The sequence below is a fragment of the Rhea americana genome, unplaced genomic scaffold (assembly GCF_003343005.1).
Source record: "Rhea americana isolate MKP2758 unplaced genomic scaffold, rheAme1 scaffold_151, whole genome shotgun sequence".
NCBI classification, from domain to species: Eukaryota; Metazoa; Chordata; class Aves; order Rheiformes; family Rheidae; genus Rhea; species Rhea americana.
The window spans coordinates 1,184,742-1,191,952 of record NW_028185606.1 but is presented as its reverse complement, the minus strand read 5'-3'; positions in this window follow the sequence as shown (position 1 = coordinate 1,191,952).

Below are 7,211 nucleotides of genomic sequence, written 5' to 3'. Positions count from 1 at the left end.
TGGAGAGCGTTGGCAGTGCTAGCGGTGACCTCTGAGACAGAAGACAGTGTGGCATGCTCGCTCCCCTGACCCTCTCCCGAGCCAGCTCTCTGCCACCTGTGTGGTTTTCTGCCACCTGGTTCCTCCCTGATGCAACTCGTTCGGGAGGTGGCGATAAAATAAAACTGAGAGCCCTGTAAGGACCCCGTCTTTGCCCRCGAATCGGTGCTAGTTGGCAGTGCTGTGTAGCTACAGGAGAGAGAACCCGCTGTGTTGGGAGAGGAAAGCGTGGGATGTTTGGGCAAYGGTTCCCCGAAGCGGGGCGCGTGGCCGGAGCCTGGGCTCACCCGGCTGCAAGCACAGGCGGGCAGGACGTGCCTTGCCCACGCCGCCCCGTCCGAGGGGGTTGGCCGCTCTCGAGGGCTTTCCTTCTATGGTAAAACTCCATTTCTCGTGCTTTTGTGGGTGGAAAAAAAAAAAGGTGCCAGCCAAACCGCTCTGAAGGGCTGTGTCCCAGCGCTGATGTCAGTCAGAAATCCCTCCTTCATCAGAGTGAACTGGCAGCTTCCACAGAAACCTCAGGATCAGTTGTGGAGTGGGCCACATGGATCAGAGGCTGGAAGAGGAAAGTTTGTAAAAATGACAGGGGAAGGAGGTCCATCAGGAAAATATGAGGTGGCCTTGAAGGATACACTGCATTGTGGGGTCATTTTTCACAAAACCGTGTCTGTCCCACATGCTAGTCATCGCTGTGTATTAGCAGGAAGTTCTGCCTGAATGTGAGGAAAAACCTCTTTAGTGTGGGGGTGACTGAGCACTGGAACGGGTCACCCAGAGAGGTTGCAGAGTCTCCATCCTTGGAGATACTCAAAAGCCACTGGACACAGTCCCAGGCTACCTGCTCTAGGTGACCCTGCTTGAGCAGGGGGGTTGGACCAGATGGTCCCAGAGGTCTCTGCCAACCTCAACCTTCTGTGATACTAAGATTATCTGTCAGTTGCTTTCCTTAATCTTTTTTTCTCCCCTAAGCGTTCCTTCATCTGCTTGCCTTACTCTTGGGTTTATTCCTAGATTTATGATAGCAGTTTTGGGGTTTTTTTTTCAGTTCATGAGTTTTGCTTAGGTAGCAGCATTTTGCAGGCATAATTGAACGATCATAATCCTGAGTGGTAAAAAAATGTCTCGGAAATGTTGCTTTGTTTGTTCTTCATAATCACTCTAATGTTTTATGACAGCAGCTGTCCTCTTTTACTGAGTGGGTCACTATTAACTGTGTCCTGATTTCAGGTAGAATGCCCATTAGGTTTTTCAAGGTTGAATTCCTCATTTTGCTTTTTTTTTTTTTTAATTCTTGTCAGCTTGTTGAACACATCAAAAAAGTCATGCCTTTGAAAAGGGATGCTCTCACAATTTGTAATGCTGTGTGGCAGGCATTTTCTTTAGATGCTTGGTGGCTTGCAGCTAGTTCACAGCTCCTTTCAGTATGTAGTTCCAATCTGGAAGAAAATGGTTAACACAGATTTTATTTTCCACACCACACACAGCACCAACAGGTTACACAGTTACTTACCACTTGCATGCTACAGGTGATGGTGATCAGTGAAAACAGGCCAATTTTAGAGTTGATAAGTAGTTAATTCTTCACAGCTTGCTCAGCTTTTGGCCTTCTTGCCAAAAGGTGCTAACTGTCTTGAAGGTTTTTATTTTGTGGATGTTTCCCCTTATGAACCAAGATTACTAACTACTGTTATGCTAGGCCTTAAACTGATAAAAATGAATAACTAGTTATTTTTGCTTCTTCTTGCTTTTAGGTGGGTCTAGTGAGCCATGGAGAGGCAAGGTGCTTTGAGCTGGTCTCATATTTCATCTTYTTGTATCTCTTTCGTATGCAGAGAAGTCAGAAGGCTGCCATGTGTTTGCTCTTGCATCTGTGTGAGGTCCTGGCTCTAGCAGCAGAAAACACTCAGCCTGTAAAGCCCTTGGGCTGTGAGTCTTTTGTGAGCATCTTCAAAACTGAGGCTGTTTGGAGTGTGCTTCTTGCGTGTGAGTAGCTTGGGAGTAGTTTTCTGATGTTTGTAGCAAGAGAATTTGAAGCTTTCTTTTTTCTTGATGTTTTTGTCTATAGCATGCTATTTCTGCGGTTTTCCAGCTGGTAAAAATGTTCTGTAGAGCATCAACAGAACAAAGAAAGCAGGGAGCCATGTGTGATCAAAGGGAACTTGTGCGTTAGACTGTGTTTTTATTTAATCAATATTTTGTTCTACCTTTTGCCTGGTCTCTGTGTGTTTGTTTAGATGGCCTGGATGAGAAAGGAACAGGTGAGCATGGGGAAGGTGACCTATTTTTTGAGCCAGGGCTATAGCCCTGTCTTGCTTGATAGCATCTTCCTGTGTAATTTGTATATGTCTAGCTGTGGAGGGATTTGCAGCACTATCTTTCTCCCTTTTGTAAAAGGGGTGCCTGGTGAGTGCATCCTCAGGTAGTAATTGTCAAATTACAATGCACCCCCCTATCCTCCCCTTTGATTCAAAACTACACAATGACCACGTATTCCCAAATTTCTTGTAAATGTGGCTGAATTAAAAACATCTTGGGCAACAGAGTTCATAGAAAGAATCTTTTYYCCCCCCCYTTTTCAGAGCCCAGCCAAGGACAAGCACAAGTTCATGTGCACCACGTTCATCTGAAGATATTTGCAGCTCAGTGCAATAAGCATGCTGCATTTCAGCTCATCCCCCTTCCAGTGTCTGAGAAGGGCAAAGGCAAGTGACACATGTTAATAGCCCTTAGCCTGTTAAAACCTTTAGCTCYCTCAAGACAGCTTCTTGTTGCAGAAAAGTAAATGCAGCTGGTCAGTCTGTGAAAGCTAAAGGTTGGGCTCAATGCATATGCTTAAARTAGTTGTGTGGTGCCTTAACACTGCCAATAACTCGTAATTTACTTTCTTTCGAGTTCCTGAGGCTGTGGGGTGTTTTCTGTTTTGCTTGCTTGTTTGTTTTTAGTGTTGTGACAGGTAAGCGCAATGATCTGTTCAGCTACTGGTGATTTTAAAAGGCTTTTTACTTTTGCTTGCTCTGTTGACTACCTGAATTTCAGATAATTGATACTTTGAAAGTACTTGTCTCAATATGTGGGWCTCAGCAAAAATTTTGAGGTCTTTACTGCTGTATTTACAGAGTTGGAAAGACTTTCTGGCTTTTGATCAGAAGTTAAGCATAAAATGAATAGGAAATGGCTCTTCCTACTGGTCTGAGAGACCAATACGCAGTAGGGTTTTTCTCCCAAACCTGCTTTTTTCCCTGGGAGGGAAACGCCCAGAGGGCTCTATTGGTTCCTTTCATCTGGTCTGTGGGGACTTAAATTCACAGCAGGGACTGGGGATGTTCCCAGCTGGATTGGGAAGAGGAGAAGATTTGGTGATCTTTCAGGTTGCTCAAGTTGCCTTTGTGAGTAGGCAGCTGAAGCTGAAGGGCTCTGAACTAGACAGCTCAAAGTTCTTGAAAGGTAAGAGAAATTTTTAATTCTTTTGAGGTACTATTTGTTCTGAATGGAAAGCTCATCCAGTCTTTCTTTATTTCTGTAGTATGTGTCTGCTAAAACTTTGAAAGCCTTACACAAACACCAATAATTGTGTAATGCAAATGTTATTACTGCAAAATTCATAGTGTACTGTGTAGTATTTAATGTCACTCCAGTTGGAAGGAATTAAGCTTTCTCAAGATGTCATCTCTGAAGAATCAAATATCTAAGATGAAACCACGTATCTGYTCAAGATATGTGCCCTTAAGTTGGGTTTAATGGAGCTAAGGTGTAACCTACAAATTAGTTATTTTAGAATGCTTATTCCTGATAACTTTTAATTTTAGGCTCTGTTTTGTGTGTGTGCATGTGCCATTGGCTATTTAAAAAAGCCTTTATTGTTGTCATGAGATCATACTGGAATTTGATCACATTTATATATTATAACTGCAAATAAAGCTTGTAATCATAGTTCACTGTTTTCTTACCCAAGAGCTCTTTCCATGGCTTTTAGTGCATCTTCTCACACACTTAGTGGTGGAAGCTAGTAGAAGTTCTTTAGTGTGTACCAAGAAATATATTACTAATTTCATAATAAAGCTATCTCAATCACTGTACTAGTATGACAGTTAGTAGATGAATAAATTGGTCAAATACAGATACTATAAAAACTTGTGAGCAGGTGTTTTGTATATAGGCAATGGTAAAGACTGGCTTAAGGAACTGAAAACCAGAGATTTAACAGMAGAGACCTAGGTAACTTGCTACAAAATGAATATACATCCTAGCAAACAATTGTGAAAATCCTAGCAAACATTCTGCATTTTCTGAATGTGTTGGATTTAGGAAGCAATTTGTCATTCTCTTATGAGTAGTCAATACACCTTGTTTACTAGACTTTATAGAAGAATTAACATGAAAGAAAAGGTGAATCAAATAATCAAATACAAGGWTGCATCTAGAAGCACAGCATTTACTTGGATGATTTTTAATTCCATTTTTTCTAATCATTATTTCAAATCAACCCAAACTTCTTTAGTGTTAGGTAAGGTTCTCAGTCAGTCGGAAAACAAATAAATTGGGAGGAAAAGACACTTGCGGAAGAAACACTCTTGCTAAAATAACGATTAAAGATTGCATTACATTGACAGCAGAATGCTGGCTAGYTTATATTGCAATTACAACAAATGACTTCTTTGGAAGCCCCTAGATGTAATTTTTATGTCACTGATACCAAAGTTAGATTTAAATGCATGTACACATATCGAAGAGAAAAGGAAATCCAATGTACAGCTTTCTAAAGCAAATGTCATTAGGAACAACAGTATAGGAACAACGACTCTGGAGAATAAAGACAAACAAGCCAATTGTTTAAATACAGCTTATGGAAAGTCTGTAACATTTGTAGCTAGTCTCAACTGAATGCCTCACTAATTAAAAATATGCAAGCAGGAGAAATAGGAGGATTGGCTAGACTGCACAGCAACTGAATAGGTGTGTTGTGATTTTGTGAATATCTTTTGACCCTCAGTTCATTTTTTTTTTTTTTTGCGGACTGCTGATGAAAAAGTAGGCCCTAGGAATGAGTTCTGCTCTTCAGTGTTACTGAATCCTCTTTTCTTCCTCAAGAAGCCTGCTTTGACTTTAGGATGGTGTGCTCAAAAATGCTTTGCTCAAAACTAGTACAATATCCTATCTCTTTGTATTGGRAAAGCGCAGGTCTCAGCCCATGGCTCCTTTCGCTGCATCTCCCTTTTTTCTGGCTATTTACCTTCGGCTCCAATTTGTGTTGCTTCCTAGTGTTGCTCTGCGTAACTCTCGCTGCCTGGCCATGTACGTATTCTACTCTGCTGACTGCCTAGGTACACTGATCCCATTGTATTCATTTAATTTCTCTGTGATAGTCATCCTTTTGGGAAAAGTAGCCATCTCTAGCATAGTGATAGTTAGCTCCCCCATTTCTCTAAATTTTTGATCTTCTGATTCTCTCTCTCAGCTGTGCAACCCTGGAGCTATCAGAGACCTTCATTTCCTTCCTGTGACTGTAACACCACCTTTCTCTTTTCAATCTCATTTCCATGTCACCTGGGTGCCTTTCCTACTAGTATCCACATCTATGCCTTTATCAGCTTTTGCCTTGACTGAAGCAGCTTCCCATCACGTGTCTCCTTGCTTGCTAAGTGCTGGTAGCTGTTGCCTAGAAGGCTGTGCTATGGAGGTCTGTACCCCAAATCCTCAAGCACTGACCTTTAGAATGTAAAAAGCATTTAATACATGTAATACAATTAGATCATTAGAGATCTAGATCTTTCGATTATCAGATCACTGAAGTCTTCCCGTGAAAATCCTCTAAGTTCTCTGTGGTCTGGATTATTCACTGTTTTCCTCTGTGACTGTTAAAAAGTTGTAAGCAGGGCTTCTTCCATTACTTTTCTTAGGAGAATATTCTGTAATATAACAGATCTGAATGTTAGGAATTTTTTCCTAAATTATTCCTTTCCTTAATTTCCTATTATTGCCAGTTACATGGCTTACATGATATTCTCCATGAAGAATCAGTTAAAACCATTTTTTTTGAACAGTGGAGAAAAATCATCATTATTACATGATGATGAGCCAGAAACGCTGTGCTTCTCTTTCATTATGCTTGACAGAAGTGCTTATGTTCAGGGGTTTTTCCTCTTGAATGATCTCCAGGCTCAGGAAAATCTGAGATCAATTTGTGGTACCCAAAAAAACCCCTAATTTGTAATGACATCATATTACAACCCAGACTGGCATGCAGTGCTGAGAGAAGGGTTTTTGTGTGTGTGCGTGCATTGGATGGGAGGGAATGGCTTAGGGGACTTATCCCAGGGATATRGAAATAAACCTCACAAATCAAGGCCTTTGGGTTTTTTGCTGTGGTTTATGGTGAGACTCTATGGATCTTGGGCATTACGTTTGTTCAGAGCTTTGAAGCATTCTTGTATGACTTCCTTTGCTTTGGAAGTCTACACAGCAAAAAAAGGGATGATTGATTTCTGTAGCCCTTTGATGGAGAGGAGCCTGGAAAACAATAGCAGCTGGTTGGGGATGGGAAAGCTCCATCAAAACTTGAGGAGAAGGATGTAGCAGAACAGCATGCAGAAAGAAAAAGGGAAGTGGAGGGAGGTAAGATAATTGCAGTAGGTAAATGTTTAAAGGAAAAAAATCCTGCTTGTGAATAAACAGTTAATTACTATATGTTATTTAAATCATCTATGATAAAGAATTGTAGATAGAATCTGAAATTTATACCCTATTTTGTTTGCCAGCAATGATTTTGCCTGAAGACAGATGAGCTAGAACCCAGAATTTGAGCTGTCTGCAATATAGGTATGAGTGGACATGATATGTATATCAATTGATTTTAGGAGCCAAAGCTTCATGTTTCTGAGCATGAAAGAGACCTTCCGGTACCTATATTGCCAGTGATAGGGGCAGGAACCTAATGGAAGGGATTTTTCCAGAGTTAGGAAAGTCATTCAGGAGCTGGTGGATATAGGGATATTTCACAGAAACAGATTATTTATTACCATCACAACCCAGGGTTCTGTGTCTTTCAGAAACATTTGATAACAGTTGAAATAGAAGAGCAGAAACATTTGATAACAGTTGAAATAGAAGAGCAGAAACATTTGATAACCAATATGAAACAGCATTGAAATAGAGAACTTAGTCTTTTGTATAAT